The sequence below is a fragment of the Ctenocephalides felis genome, unplaced genomic scaffold (assembly GCF_003426905.1).
Source record: "Ctenocephalides felis isolate EL2017-DRISC unplaced genomic scaffold, ASM342690v1 CF-g0.4_SCAFFOLD_01886, whole genome shotgun sequence".
NCBI classification, from domain to species: domain Eukaryota; kingdom Metazoa; phylum Arthropoda; class Insecta; order Siphonaptera; family Pulicidae; genus Ctenocephalides; species Ctenocephalides felis.
Window position 1 is genome coordinate 97,796,640 of NW_020538040.1, and position 17,906 is coordinate 97,814,545.

Below are 17,906 nucleotides of genomic sequence, written 5' to 3' on the forward strand. Positions count from 1 at the left end.
TGATCTGGGTACAGATGTGACATGTGGTTGTGGTCTTATCCTTCTCGGGGAAGATTAAACAGGTAAAGCAAAATCTAACTTAACTCAGACAAAATACGGAAGAGAAAGGTGAAAAAAATTTAATACGAGAAAAAGAAATCACAGATATTTTCTGTTAACTTTGTTTAGAAAGTTATGTTCTGATATATATTGTTTTAATATAATCATAAGCTTTGTTCTTTGAATGATTATGTTGTGTTGTGAAATATATTATTGTTATTAACATTTGTTATTAACTATTTTGGCGTGTAAAATTATTTTTTTAACCTATGTTTATGTCTGTCACAACCGTCCTGGGGGTGTGGACGGTTATGACACTTGTCCTTTTCTTATATGATTTTATTACTGGTTTTTAATGGACAGTATTTCAGTATTTCCATGTAGACAAATGATTAATTTGCCATTCATTTTACTTCTCTCTCAGCTAACTGGCAAATGAACAAAATTATTACTGATCAAAAAAGTGACACTACCGTACCCAGTCTCTTCTACTGGTATTTTGTATATAAAATCAATTATATAAAAGAAAAATGAGAGTTTCAATATCCGAGAAGTAGGGTTATATCAAATGCAAGATTATCATTCAATAACAGATTTCGTAACGGCGCATAAAAAATACCTTTATTTACGCCTATATATAATTATATAAATGCGCAAAAATGTAATAAAAAGGAACAGCATTAAAATTATATAAATGACGAATTAGTATTCATTTACTTACTTTTCACAATTCTTTTTATCGAGGTTTATTTTCTCATACAAGTGCATACTACTGAAATCAAGCTTGGTATGAAAACATTACAGATATTTCAACGCATGTATTCAGAGTCTCTGGTTTATAAAGTCTTGAGTGTAGAACAGCTTGATGGTATGCTGAAATTTAAAAAAAGAGAAATAACTATCCAAATAAGGCATACCTAAATTTTAAGATTTATTCTCATATAGATGTGTTCTATTTGATGTTATTTACACTTTACATCTAAAACTATGTCAATGTTATTACTGTAATATGAAAATTTAGATGCTAAAAGGTATCACAGGTATTATTTCTCCAGCTAGTCTGTCAGATATGTGTTCTACCGAAGAATAATCATTAATTTAGTTTAAAAGATTTATCTTATTAATGTTTTGATATCCTTGCTAGTTTATTTCATTTTATACAATTATCTGCAAAGGTCATATAAATGTTATAAAATCAGTTTGGCTTAAGTCAAAAGTATTATAATTTATGGTGATACATATTTTTGTAATGCATATTTTATAAACTACTCCGTACTTATAACCTTTACGACTTCAGCGAGCTTAAAATTAAACTCTTTTATATTTACAATTTTTAAGACTTTAACGAGCTGTCGAAAGAAAATGTAACTATTCGCTAAGCTGTTTTAATACGAAGTATTACATCTTGAGTGAATTTGCTCTCATGTTGTTTTGCTTAAAAGATAAAAGCACATGTTTTTAGTCAGTTGAATCTGTTTCTATCCCTTTTTACATAATTAATTGTAAAAAGTACATGCGTAGGCGTCACACCTGGTTTGCTTTTATGGTAATGTGACATTTAACAAGTGTTGGTGGATTACATTTCGTGAGTAAATAGCTTTTTTCTTTTGACTACATAATTATTGTTTCTAAGTTAGTTTTAGTGCACACTAAATCATTAAACTTTTGAAATTGGACTTTCTTGTAGAAAGTTTTTCTGTCATGTTCTAATCATATGGAATTGTGAAGTATCATTTGCATATGCTTTTTCACATTATTGTCTCTTGAAATGAGTCAAAATTACTTCCTGTTCCTAAATAATTAATTTATGCATTAATCACAGAGATTTGATACATATTTGTTGAAAATACTAAACTCTACTGCTGGAATGAAATTTATAAACGTAATTTCAAATATAGTGCTAATAGGGCTTCTTGTAGTATTAATAAGGCTTATAATAAGATTTTGCAAAACAGATTATAACCAGTTTATTGAAATATAAGAGTTTATTATAATTAGCAAAATTAGTTGTATTTCATCTATTAACGTTTTTTTTATTTTCAGGTGATCTTTAAAATATAAACCAAGCTCAGTATCGTAAGTACCTATTTATTTTACACAAAAAGTACTCGATAGCAGATAATAAATGTTTTAAATATAACAATATCAATGTGGAGTGTTGTCTAATAAAATTTTGTTTAGATTTCGATACCTATGTAAGATAGGCACGAACAAACTCCGGGTTATTCCGGTGGAGACGCCAGCTCCGTTGAGACTCGTGTAACTTTACTCAATTTGTTTATAAATTGTAATAGGTTTTATAAACAACTATTAATTTTATTAACAACCATATAAACTATATGATTGTTTTACAATAATTTCGTGTGCGCAAATATGTATTTTTAATTTGATCAAAACAAACTATTGAGCTGTTCATTACAAACCAATTATCATTCTCTGCACGAAATCTTAACTTACTGCTTACTGTTAATATTCTTTAAAAATAATTGAAAAAAAAAACTATCAGAATGATATTATCCGTATTTTATCATTTTACATCTAGACTTTTTGTAATAGCAATGCATTATGTAATTGAATCGCATGTCTTAAAAAATAATATCAATCGTGCGATGTTGGATATTATGTGTATTTTTAATTAATTTCTATCTATTTATAATGTTTGTATATCCGAAAAGATAAATTCAAACGCCGTTTGCGATATGAAATTATTGCCTCCTCTATAATTGTTTTAAACGTGATCAAAATGATTCTATCGCTGATTTGGGAATTTTATAGTTTGATGATAGAACTATAAAAAAATCAGTATGCGAACTGCTAGATCATCTATCACGGTTAGATAGCGTGCCTTCCGATCGTAAGCTGGAAGCGAAGCGGTTACCAATGCGCGCGGTTGCAGTGTTCATAGGCGTTTTCTGAGCTTCGAAGTCGCCTGTAATTTATAGGTACGCATCGTTAAGCTTCTCACGCACTAAATGCGGCTTCTATGATTCTAAAAGCTAAGTTATCAATTTTGTTTAATTACATATTTAATTAATTGAAATTGTATTTATTGTTGACATCAATTTATAATAAAGAGTTGATAATGAGATAATATGAAGAGGTGATAAATAACATGAAAATGTTTCAAGAATAGTTATGTTAATTCCTTAAGGTAAGTTCGAATGCTTCAAATTAGATGGCTTTACGTATAGAAATATTTTACTGTACTACATGTAGGGCAACACGGGCCTGAAGGTTGAATTTGAATTTGAGAAAATATATTGTGAAAACCAAATCAATTCTACCACAAAAAATAACACATATCAAACAAACAACTTTTTGACTATGATCAGTGAAACTCCCAGATCATTCATTATTGTAGAAATACGATTATTTTGCTGTTTTCCGAAAATGTGTAACCTGGTCCTTTTTACATCACAGCACTAGTAAATTGGAACGGCCAGGCGTCAAACAGGTCCCAATGTCTTACTTTAATTTTAAAGGAATTTTAAAGATTAATAGCTATATTATTTAACTAATGCAAAATATATATTTAATGGATGCATTTTTTACTTTATAACGCTGTAAAAAACCTTGATATGTTTTGTGTTTTTTACATCTTTGCCAGGGTTAATTGGTTAGCTGTTTTTCCCCACCCGTTGTAAGCTTTTGCAGAGGTTATATAAAAGAAACTGTTAAATTTAACGTAAATTAACAATATGTCTTATAAAACAATTAAATAAGGTATACTTACAAATTATATCTAGTGCTTTTTACTAAAGGACCAATTATATTATATGGTATCGTAAACTATACTTGTATAGTTTCCTCTCACAACCAAAAAACTAACAATGAAAGAAAATATGTTTGTTATGGATTTCCAATGATTGCCATGTGTTCCCGATAGCAACGTGGCAAGAATCCAGGTGATAGATGGTTATACATCTTTTTCCCTCTACTTTCAAATATTGTTGTTGAAAAATTCTTAACTGGTTTTTTAGATATTAGTTGCCAACTTTTATACCCGCGAACCTTTAAGACCCGCTATATAATATATTATATTTGAATTGTGTGAAAAATTTATTTTTTAATAATAATATATTACACATATGGGTGATGTGCAACTTATTTTATTGTACGTTTTACTAGTTTTGGCCAGTATTTTTGATAACCTAATTGCATTTTCTTATTGAATGTGAAATTGAACCTACTACTTGTTGACCACCCTAATATGTAAGTTATTGGTCACTGGATTAATTAACAAGAAGCCATTGATATATCGTTCGAAAATAACTCCATTCAATTCCACAACCGTCGTAATTGCATCTCAATTAGTTCTGGTATAAGATCAAACCACTGACGGCGTTTGTATTATAATAGAATTATTATATTGTCAATTTATACATACCCTACAGTTCGTTGGCTGTCAAAGACAATAGCTATGTAGGTTCAAGGGAACCCCGAAACGTAGAGATCTACACCTATGCAATTTGATGTCAAGTGCATTTCTGCATAACGAGACACACGGTGCGTTATTGAAATTACGCTCGTCTTGACGCGTATGATGTTTGTTGGAACACTAGCGTTGAACCTGCCTTCATTCGCTAGCGATAGAGATAGTTCTACTACTAATTTCATAGATTTAAAAATTAGGTAGAAATAATAAGACATATATACGCTGTAACTACAGTAATCTGTGTACCACCTTTTTATTAAATTCGCACTTTCTTCTCAAATTTTATTTGATTCTATTGAAACGCTAAAAATTGAATTTTTATCAAATAGTAATTGCTATTAAAAAAAAAGAAAAAACGAAAGAATGAATAATCCTTCTTTTACGTACCACATCACACACAACACTCCTCGATTCTTACGATGGTCGCTGTCAGGTGATGAAAAGCATTGTCTGAAAATTCATAACAAAAGTATTTTTTTGGTTGTTAGTTTTTATTTTGTTTTGAGCACTATTGTTTACTTTACGAGACTTTAGTATAACCTTTAGGTATAAGTTATTTTAAATGTTTTATAAGATGTATTGCTATTTTTAATTTAGATTCAACCGTTTCTTTATATAACCTTTATACTAGCTCACATATGGGTGGGATAAAGAGGATCAACTGAACCTTTGTATTGAAAAGGTGTAAACAATAAAAAATAGTAAATAAAAAAGGAATTTAAGTTAACAAAAACAATTTTACAAGAAACAAGTTACATAAATTGTTGATCTAACTATGGTGATGATTATTTTTGACGAAATGCCAGATCGAGGATCTGTTATATACAATATTATCTCTGTAAAAATGTATCCATTGTATATGTACTTTGCTTTTGTTTAATAATGTTGTTATTATTTCGTAAAATTCTTGTAAAATTAAAAATAAGACATTGGATCTGTTTGCCCCTGGCTGTTCCATTTTACCCCGCGAATTTCCGAAAAACAACAAAACAACACATATCGAAAATGATGTATTAGCTGGGAGTTTTACTGAACATGGTTGCTTTGATATGTGTTATTTGTTGTGATATAATTGGTTTGTGATATAAGTCGCGCTACCCAATTTGTTTGTGTGTAATAAGTATTGTGACTGTAAGTAAATAAATTACATATTAATACGTTTTTTTGAATTTGTTTATCTTTATTGTATTATTTTAATTCGACTTTTGATAATTTCAAGAATAAAGGGTTTACATAGCAAAAGACCTGCGCTCATTAACCACTTGTTTGGTAATCGTTCATTACCATTGAATTTCTTTATCTGACTTCTTAGATGGTTTTGGAAAACCATTTGTTTTACTGGATATATTAATACAGTTGAAAGTAGCCACAATTTAGATAAAATAAAATCCTGTTGAATATACGTATCTATAAAGACAATATCTAGCGTGTACATTTGTTATGTGTGCCTATGTTTTGGTCTCGGCCGTGTGTTTCAGCGCGGGAGAGTTTTGTCGCTGCTGGAGTGACTCAGGACGCGTGGCGGCTCGCGCTCCCGCAAAGTCAGGCGCTGTATGCGTCCGAGCCTGACGCGCGCTGATACTTACAATTAGTGCCGTGTAATTGCATACACCTTTAGAGGGATACAACTCTCTTATAGTAGATAAATCTCTGTATATAGGAAAATCAGGGTTAGATAGATAGACATTTCTTTATTTTTTATAATTTAAGTACATGCTTTAGAAAGTATTATTGTATGCTTATTATTGGCGGTTTGCTTAGTATTTAAGTACAATCTAGGAGTTGCAAATGGCATGAGAAATGCACAATATTTTATTTTAACCTCCACTGTACTCCGATTTACTATAGTATACTCGTATATACCTTACTATAAATAAAATTTAATTTACAATTGGTCGAAAGGGCCGCCTGTAGTGAAAAAAAATTAAAAAAACTAATGTTAAACGTATTAATATCTATAACTATGCTATTACATTCCATTACGCGGAACACTGCTTTCTTTTATTTAAGTATGCTTAACGATAGTATTAATATTAAAACTATTAATTTGATCATTGTATTATAACATTCTTTTTGATCATTGTATTATAACATTTAATTTCATTATATCCATTCACCTATTGCATGCTTAATTAGTATTTTCTAACATTCTGTAAATTGCTTCATTCTGTCTAAAACGCTTTTTTCATTCAATTTCAACATTTATTATGAATATTTTGATATTAATATTTAACGAACAAAATTTACTAGATGCTTAAGATTAAAGTCACTGTACGCTTCGGTTTGGCCGGGACAGTCCTGGATTTCCAACTTGCGTTCCGTTTTTTTTTTAAAGCAATATTAGTTTTTGAAAACTTTAAACGCAGTTACCTGATAATGAACTTACAACTACCCATAAAATATCTGAAAATTATGTACACATAATGAAAATATACGTAATGAATGAGCAAGTAATTTGCCGAATGCAAAATTCCGAAGTCGGGTTATAATAGCCTCTCACATTAATAATTTTGAATTTTCTTTTTCAATTGTACGAAAATAATTCAGAAACACGTAGAGTTTATTTATTATGAAGTTAGAATAATAATAAAGTCATAAAAAAATCATGCACTTAGATCTAAAAGTGCTTGAATTAATCGACTTTAAAGTTTTGACATATTAAAAAAAATGATGAGAAAACTGTTCACTATTTTTCACGATGGCCAGGTATCTTGGGACAAAAATCTAAATTTACATCAAATAGCAAAAAATAACGTCCAGAAAGTTTTTATATCAATGCGTTAATAAGTGAGAAATATGAAAACGACTCTTAGGCCTGGTGCAAGTGTTTATTTTTACCTACTATAAGTTAATTATGCAGAAAACTTAACAGAAATTTTTACATTGTTTTAAAAAAAATTACAAATATAGGATATAGTATAAAATCATGGATGAAAGAAGCAGTAGTCAGTAAATTACGAGTAAAAACAACTGATTAGTTAAAAAACTATTTTTTATCAAATCTTAAATAATATTTGTTATTTTAAATTTAATTAAAATAATTTAGCATAAAGCCCCCGTTCCTTGTCCCGTATTAGCCTTACTATAAGTTGGCGTCTTGGTTTTGGCATTAAAAATGTGTCCATATTATTTAATACTAAATTTAAAAATTTACCTATTTAGTATAAATTAATATATGCAAACAAATAGATATACAATAATAGATATACAAGTAATAAAATGGTTAATACATTTGTATCGACTTATTGGCCTGCGCATAATTTCAAGTAATTTGCCCGTTCAATGGCATATTTTAGTGGTAAATCAGTCGTCGTCTTCCGCCAGTTTGAGTATCGTTGGCGGATGAGTGCGTTAACTGAACCTAAGTCGTGGCGGCGACGTCGCTTAGTGATTGTTTTCCAAAAATAACCGCTTGCAGCTGCCGCGTCACACTTGACACGAGTTTGATTCGTCATGGCTGCGGCCTGCTCCTTTACTTGTTACTTATCCCTTTCCTATAACCCACTGGACAATAATAATATAATAATATAACTGCAAACACCTTTGAATCGGTAGTAGCTGTCGTTTTGCATATTCTTAGGCTGTATTGCATATACGAGTACATCATTTAGCTGATACACAGAGATGGAAGCAGTGAAGCATAAGCACCTTCCGATTAATGAGATAATACTAAGGACAATTAATGAGAATATTAAGCCTGGGTTTTCACATTGCTACATGCATAAACAAACAAAACCGCAGTGAGATTTCTTAAAAAACTTAATACATTAATACTAATATTTATCCAATCTTTATTGAAGAAAGCGTATTTTCTATTAATTTTTAATTATGCTGCTCTTAAAGGGTAGAGCGTAAAAAGGTCCACCGCCGATATTTCAGAAACCAGTAAAAGTTAAGAATTTTTTAACAACAATATTTGAAAGTAGAGGGAAAAAGAAGTATAACCAGTCATTACCTTGATTCTTACGACGATGCTATCGGGACATAAATGGCAATATTTGAAATACCATAACAAAAGTTTTTTTTTTCGTTGTTAGGTATTTTGGTTGTGAGCACTGTTACTTCGTTTACGAGTAATTTGAGTATAGGTAAATTTTAAGTATAGGTTATTTAATTGTTTTATAAGATATATTGCTAATTTTGAGTTGGATTCAACAGTTTTTTTATATAACCTCTATAAAAACATACACCTGGTCGGGGTGAAAAGAACCAACTAAATTTTTACCCTGGCAAAAGTGTAAAAAATAACAAATAGCAAATAAAAAAGTAAATTAAGTTAAAAAGGAAGCAATTTTACAAGAGATAAATTAAATGATTAGTTATTTCAACACTGTTTATGAAAATTTCTGAAGAAATACCAGATCAAGCTTATTCACAGTGTTATCAATGTGAAAATGCACCTATGAAATTTATATTTTGCATATATTGAATAATAGCTATTATTTTATAAAATTCATTTATTTAAATAAGACATTGAATCTGTTTGCCCCAGGCTGTCTCAATTTACCCTGCTTATGGGGTAAAAAGGACCGGGTTACAAATTAAAAAAAAAAAAACAGAAAAAACACATTTCTACAATCATGAATTGCTAGGATTTTTGCTGAACATGGTCTGATAGTTGTTTGTTTGATATAATTGTTCAATTGCTCACTGTCAAATTGGACCCTTGTGCCCCGCATATATAAAAGTAAATAATATTTTAACATTTATATTAAAAATAAATATTTATATTGAATTATTTAATATAGCTAACATAGTATCAGTATTATTAATATAATTGCAAATATTTAATAATATTCTAAATATCTTGAAATTTAAGTTCAATATTTAATGTTAATTTATGAAAGGTTTCTACGCATGACGAGTATACTCGTCAATACCCACAATTCTGCCTATGATGAGTATATTGGTCAATTACAGATAATTGGTTAATTGTAACTCACTATTCACAAACACTTTTTCATAAATATTTCCATCGCGAAGAAAATAGTGAAATTCTTGATAATATTATTATCGTTTTCTATATTTACTCATATGCTTTCGGTGGTTAGTTATTGGCGCCGTTAATACGCAAAATGCTCTTCAATCGCAAATAGTATGCAATAAAAATATTGTGATTAATTGTTTGCGAAATACATTGTTTTCTTCAGCGTAGAACAATATTGTTAATGTCGATTTCAAGTTCAACGTTCTCTATTAACGCAAACAGCTCATATGTACGCGAATGATATTTACTTTAATAAAAAATAATTATTTTTTAAGTTTTATAGATGTTTATCCATAATTATTAATATTTAATGAATGTTTTCAGGATAATATAGCCAAATTAATTCTTTTTATTAGCCTCCGCTTGTTGAAGATTGATCTTGTTACCAAATGTGTTTGTAAGAAATTAGATTCCATTACAGAAAAAATTCATTTCATTTCAGATATTGACAGTTTTCTAGTTCGAATAATTGCGTATACTGTATATTGTATGTTATTCCCTCGATTATTTCGATATAATATATGATAATTTTTTTTCCTAAAAACTTTAAGGAAATTTTGTGTCTCTTCTTTATTTATACGTGTATAATACACGTCGATCAACATGAATAAAAATCAAAATTGAAGTGATAAATATAAATGTTATGCTACTTTTAATACAAATTACTTGTAATTTGTTTTAAATCACCATTAAAATATATATATATATATATATATATATATATATATATGTATATTAACATATGATGTTATTAATACCAAACAAATAATTATTTATACGATTCGATAGCCCATATTTAATGATAATATATAGTGTAATATAAAGTATGAAATAACGTTATTTTAACCCAAGAACGGTTGTGACTTACATAAACATAGATTAAAAGCAATAGGTATAAATACCAAAGTATTATAAAAATTATGACGATTTTTATTGTCGTCAATAACAATAATATGTAACACAACACAACATAAACATTAAAACCAAGCTTATAAATAATAATATATGACATATGAATAATATAACAATGTATAACAAAACATAATTCTTTAAACAAAGTTAACAAGAAATCTTTGTGAATTTTTTTCTTGTATTAAATTTTTCTTTTTCTTTCTCTTTAGTTTTGTTAGATTTTTCTGTATCTGTTTAATCTTCACCCGAAAAGGACAAGACCAACAAACACATGTCACAACCGTACCCAACGCTCACTTTTGAAAATAAATTATCTTTAATACTGATATAAACTATCTATGCAAACACTAATTGCTTATAATTAACTACTAATGTTCAACTTACATCAAAATAACAAATCAAGAGATATATCTGTATAAGATATACATACTTCATCTTTCTCCCTTTGGACCCTATCTCAAAATCAGTTAGTTTAGCTTTTATGGAAACTCAAATAACGTAAGTTATGCCAATATGAATTTAATAATATTTGATATGTGTTTTGATAATTAAATAATCAATTAAATTATTTGTATGATTGTACTTTAAAGATTATGATAAAAGGTCATCCTACGCTCATAAGATGGTTGTATGTAATGAAGCCATACTTCAAATAATTTAATTAGTTATGTTAATGATTTAAAACCGACATCGCGTATATTTATGTAATAAATACTGCTATAGTTATGTTGTTATTGTTAATCAATCTGGAATAATTACGTTTCTGCGTTTGATGTAATCTGTCGTCGTATATCCTCAATGCATGCTTAACTTAAATATATAAATTAATACCACAATCAGTAAGATTAAAATGTTAATTTATATCATTCAGGTTTTGTAAACTTATTTATATCTAATTAATAATCAAACTTGAAATAAAACAATGCATTGGCTTGTTCACAAAGTATCTATATTGCTTCTCTACTGATGATATAATTTTTGAAGAAGTTAAATTTATTAATTATTTATTAAACAATAAATTTATATAGAGCAATATAATAAGTTACTATTAAAATTAATTTAATAGTAATAAGAAATAACAAAAGGGACAAATTTCTCATAGTGCATAACACTATTGACTTAACATGATTCGTCAATTTCATGATTTTATGAAAAGGTCTATTTTATTTCACTTATTAATAATGAATTATGAAAACGAAACATTACTTGTATAATAATAATAAATAGTTTAAATAATGTTTCTTGGCCAACACCATTTTTTGAGTCGCTCTGCTTCATATAGGATAAGATGTTAGGAAAATATTTGTTCAATAAAAATTAGCTTTAGGAATAATCAAACATTTAATTATTAATTGATAAGGACTGGAAAATATTATTAATGACATATCAATGAATCATTAATAAAATATAATTAATATAAAATAAATAAATAAAAATTATGTATTTCGCCGATAAACATTTATTGTTGAATCAATAATTTGACAAGAGCAATCAATACTAATATTTAATAGAACTATGATTTTTTTATTTAATTCTATTGAGTGCTATTATTTTTTATATTAAGTTTTAATTAGATATATAAGTCTTATCATTATTAGCTAAGCTGCTTATTCATAGTCATTAAATTGGAATTTCAAAGTTAATTAAACATTATTTTATACTAATATAGGGGCCGATTGGTCTTGATTGATTTTTTATTCAACGAACACCGAGTTCATATTTTACAATTAATGTTACAGTATTTATATTGTTCAATAAATATTTCTTTATCATTGCGGCCAAGTTCATTTATACAATACGTTCAATGAAAGATACGATTATCATTTGCGTTTTATTTTCTATATGCACGCACCAACAAGTTTATCATTGATACATACTTATTGTTAGTAAACAATAAAAATCCATTTACTTGCGAGTTCGTATAAATAATTAATTATTAAAATAAATACTTTTGGTTCATGATGCCTAGCAGTAGTAATCTAGTATGTATATATGTATATATATATATATATATATACTCGTATATATATATATATATATATATATATATATATACATTTTTTTTATTAAAGTTAATTATTTGATGGCATTAATAGATGTATTCAGTGATAAAGTAGATTCATGAAAATATTGAATATCAAAAATGTTTTTATTTTTGACTTTCATTAATTTATACTTGAAAAAAAAAATATCTCACGTTGTTTGGAAATTATGTTGTGCTTTTAAGTGCAACCTAGAGCTTTCGTGAAATCATGATCAAGTTTCGGTTATTATTGTCAATATTTCAATCTTTGGAACCGTAAATTCGTAGACCATCGTAAAAAATGCTACAATTTCCCTAAGTTTTCAAAGATTAAAAATATTTGTTTAACTATGAATTTGAAAATTTAAAAATCGGTCGACTTTGAGAGGCCCTCTTTGAAAAAAAGTACTAAAGTTTTGACCAGTTTCATCAAAAGTTGGCGCATTTAATTAGTATGGTATAATGGTAAACTATTTGATAATTTTATTATTGACAAATTTAGTGTCAAAAAAACTAAAAATGATATGATTTTTGCTAGTAGGTTCGTGAGCTAATTTAAACTCTAACTTGATTCAGGAAAGAATAGTGTGAGAGATTTTCCATTACCATTTCACACCGCAGTGCCCGAAATATTTTCAATTGGAAACATATTTTTCATCTATGATTTCAAGTGAAAATGGACATTGCTATAATATGAATGAATATGAGCTTAATATGAATTTAGTGTTGTATTGTGGTGAATTTATTTAAATAATGTTTATAATCATTTAAATGGAAGAATATAACAATGACTACAAAATTATTGTTGAGTGTATAGTTTTAAAAATATCTTTTCATCTTTTTCGTTTAGTTTTTCTGACAGGGTGAAACTTGAGCTTCTAAAACTTAAGTGAAGTTTTTGTGTTTCCATTAAAATATTCTCTATTTCCTAAACAAAAACTTACCGTGGGTAGTGAATCTGTTCTTACCTTGTCAAGTTCTCACGATTAAAATCTTCTCAAAGCGCAGCTTGATAATAGTGTAGGCTTCATCGGAAGCTCTAGCAATATTTTACACGACCACGGCGATGTCTAAGATATTTTATTCTCATTAAGTGGAAGTAAAACGTGTAGAACTTACTTACTTACTTCATTTAATATCTGTCATATTGATATTCGCCTACTAGAAAAATAGACATGCAGAGAGAGAGAGAGAGAGAGAAAGCGAGCGCTATTTTTTTATTTATGACCATAATATAATATAATAAAATTATTTAATCAAAAAAATTTTGATTACGAGGAGCAAATAAATAAATAATCAAATAAAATTATTAATTAAAAATAGAAGTAAAATTGGTATAGGTTTTTTGTTTTTCTTTTAAAATAAGACAACATATAATTTGTATAATTTATTGCCAATCTAATAATAGAACAATTTCAAAAACAGCATTCCATTCAATTCTAGAATTATGGCTCAGAATGAATTGTATTAATTCCTTGCACTGTGCAAGGTGCACATGTTTTCTGATTGGTTGTGTACGTTGCGAATTGTATTTTGTTGATTAGATTTAGTTATATTATAAATTTAAAATATTCAGTTATTTTTATTTTCATTTTGAATATAATAATATTGCAATTGTATCATTGTTCCTAAAATTAAAATTAAAATCCAAATTATTTTCGATATTCAAAAATTTTGAAATGAAAATAATCTTTCCGCAAAAACAATTGTTTTGTCGACACAAGAAAGTTTTTTGAATCATTCAAATCCGGACGCTTAGTTCTCTCAAAAACTATCATTTTTTGCATATTTAGCTCTGTATGTCTGAAACGGATGGTCCTGTCTTTGCCAGAAACTATTCACCACTTCTCCCTATCATTATGAATTGAACTTTTTCGAATCATTCAAATCGGTTTCTCTGCTCTCAAAAACTTGATTTCTATTATTTGCAATCTTTGCTTTGTATCTCCGTAACGGCTGGACCTGTCTTCAAAAAATAGGGAAAATATTTATCAATAGGAATCGAATGTTTTTTTAATCATTCAAATCGCTTGATCAACCGAACTTGTGCAACCGAAGACGTGGACGAAAAATTGCGGGCACACAAACATCCATTTTTTCTAAAGTATGCCAAAATGTTCAGAAACCTTCAAAACTTGAAGATATGCAAAAATTTGCAATTTCGATTTTTGGACGATTTAAATAACTTACCATATGGGAAGTTAACAATTCTTGTTGACTTCTTGCTATTATCAGAGCTATATGTATAGAACCTTATACCCGAAGCTCTGCAATAAAAAGGTGCACGTGAAACGCTTCTACGTTGGCCTTTACGCACGCATAAAATAATATCTGGTTTAGTGTGGCGCCTCGCGAGCACCGGATGCACCGCTCCGGATGCGCTTGCAACTGTAACCCTCCCCAGTTCGCTAACGCGAACCGTTAATTAATCGCGCGGGGATAATACTTCGCTACTCGGAACACGTGTGGGCGTCGTACGTATGGAACGCACTGTTCGAGGTGGAGTTGCTGCACTTCTCGAAAGTTTCGATTGATGGAGGATGTGTAAACTTCTTAATTTTATTAGGACAGAACAAAATTGTGATTGAACTATATTCTCAACCGCTGGCTTTGTAATAGGCCAACAGAAGTAGATCGTGTGCAGAAGGAGTCACTTCTGAAGATAATAACTTGAATTTTGTTATATCATTAAGCGGTTGGGGAGGCTGGATACTGTTGTTCCTGGGTACGTTAGTCGTCATAACAGCTAAACTATACTGATTTCGATATAGGGTTCAAAGGGAGAAATATTAGGTTGTCAAATATCTCCCTTCCGCTTTTTTGCTCTTGGTTTATAATACAAAAAGGCGGAAGGGAGATATTTGACAACCTTATATGAAGTATGATTGTTCGAACATGTTTCTATTACTGTTTTCAGTCAGTACATTATATTTACATAATCTGTAGAACGCATTGCTTTTCAAGAGTTAAAAGTAAGTTTAAAAAGCAAGATTAGAATTCAAGAAGATGAGATTTCGAAGAAAAAAGATAAATGAAGAAATCAGTTAGAAGAACATTAAGATAAAAAAGAATATAAATAAAAATGATAGTATAGAATATAAATGCAAGATAGTATAAAATATATAAAGATGATATAAAATATAAATGAAATGTTGTAGGGGCTAAATGCTCTAAGCAAGCGAGGCTAATAAAATTAAAAGAAACATTATATACAGATAGATCCCTTTGTTCAACTTTGCTGTAAGGTCAACATTAGTAGTTATTTACCAGCAATTAGTTTTTGCTTACAATATTGTTAGATAATTTAGCACATTGCCAGTCATAATGATGATTTGTTTTCAAAAGTGTACGTTAGGTACGATTGTGACAAGTTTTGTCGGCACGGTAGTGACATTTATTACATTAAAAATCTAACTTAACTAAGAGAAAATACGAAAGAAAAATTCAATATAAGAAAAAAAAAAGATTTCACAAATAATTCTTGTAAACTTTCTTTAAAAATGTATGTTTTGTTATATATCGTTATATTCTCTTTATAAACTTTGTTAAAATATTTATGTTGTGTTGTATTATATATTACTGTTATTAACGACAATATTTGGTATTTATAACTATTACATTTAACCTATTTTTATGCCTACAATTGTTCATAGCCCCAAGGACGGTTGTGACAGTTTCTTGTATAATTTTATTTTATGACTAATCGTATTTAAGAACAATATTTTAGTATTTTCGCGTAGACAAATATTCAAATTACCATTTAATTAACTTTTATCCCAGCTAACTGGTTAATTAACAAAATTATGGGTGATAAAAAAAAGTGGCACAACCGTATCCAGTCTTCCCTACTGGATTTGCTGTATTAGCATTGAATTATTTATAGTTAGTTATTTTTAAATCGAGAAAATTCATACACGGATATAATAACGTAGATTAGTTAAAGCTTAATTAGCGACTTTTGCTATAATGATAATAATAATAATGTTTTTAACTTCTATAATTATATCTAATAAATCGTTAGACGTCTAAATACTGAATTATGCACTACATCAAATATAATTAGGGAATCCCGTTCTCTGTGAATTACAATTTATGAGAGCCTTCTATTTATAAGATGCATGTTCTTTTTAAATATAAGAGTTTACTGATGCAGTATAGAGATGCATGTATTTAACTCATGAAATTCTAAGAAATTTTTTGTCACTCATAAATTTCTGAGAATTTTATTTTCTTTACTTTTTTATTTATTATTTTTTACGTAATTTTGCGTAATTTTATAAAGTTTATATAAAAAAAACTGTGGGGTCTAACTCAAAATTAACAATATATTTTATTAAACAGTTAATTAACGTGCTCTTAAACATTATACTAAGGTCTCGTAAAGTAAACAGCAGTGCTCACAATAACAACGAAAGAAAATCTTTTTTGTTACAGATTTTCAAACATTGTCGTTTATGTCCTGATAGCATCGTCGTAAGAATCAAGGTGATGAACGGTGATACAACCTTTTGCTTCTACTTTCAAATATTGTTGTTAAAAAATTTTTAACTTTACCTGTTTTTGAGAATTCGGTGGTAGACCTTGTTATCTGCGGATCTTAAGCTCCGCTCTATCATAATATTATAATTATGCTATGTGATAATTACAATTTCAATTAGTTGTAATAAGTTTAAGCATAATTTTGAAATCGCACTTTATAGAGATTGAAATCAGGATACCATTAGTACTTTCAGAAACAGTGCTCTTACAAATCTGAAGGCAATATATTTACATTAAACAACATTATTACTACAAGGCATGTTATATTATGTTATTCCAGACGTAAAGTTAAACATATGAAATGACTTGACGCGCTCATAAGAGCAATAAAAATACATGATGCAGGGTTTACCTCATCAGATTCTCCCTTAGTTTCGTAATATTGTACGTAGTTACGGGATCCATCCCGCTGACATAGCTTATATCTAGCCACAAGATCCTCCTTGCTGATAAAGCATATTTTTAACTATATAAGTAGCAAGATCTCTACATTCGAGGAGGATAATCTTTGCCAGTATTTACACCAGTCCAGTTATATAATTATAATTCATTATATCATTATATTGTAAAATTCAGTTATTTTATATATTTTATTGTAATTTTAAGAAATAAAGTTTTTTTTTATTTTATTCTCGAATAACGAGTATAAAATTGGCGCAGTCGGTAGGATTGAATTCGGGATCGTCTATCGCAGATATCCATTGATTTCAATCATTTAGAATTCAGAACCAATAATTAGTAAAAGTGATAGAAGAATCGGTAGGATTGAATTCGGGATCGTCTATCGCAGATATCCATTGATTTCAATCATTTAGAATTCAGAACCAATAATTAGTAAAAGTGATAGAAAAATCAATAGGATTGAATTCGGAAAGGCCTATCGCAGGATTTCCAATCAATTCAAAGGTGATTGTAATTCATAGTGTGCAAAGTGCAAGTGAAAAAAATATATTGTGTGAAAAAGTGCGAAG

The 17,906-nt window shown here is 28.7% G+C and overlaps 1 protein-coding gene across 2 annotated transcripts in view; it reads left to right on the top strand.

The window, feature by feature from the left end:
* LOC113377246 (myocyte-specific enhancer factor 2) overlaps positions 1 to 17,906 on the top strand; it is a 345,797-nt gene that overhangs the window by 102,355 nt on the left and 225,536 nt on the right. For both annotated transcript variants that reach the window (XM_026617494.1, XM_026617493.1), the window contains exon 3: positions 2,083 to 2,115. The gene's annotated coding sequence lies outside the window, so the exon portion shown is untranslated. The remainder of the gene's footprint in view (positions 1 to 2,082; positions 2,116 to 17,906) is intronic.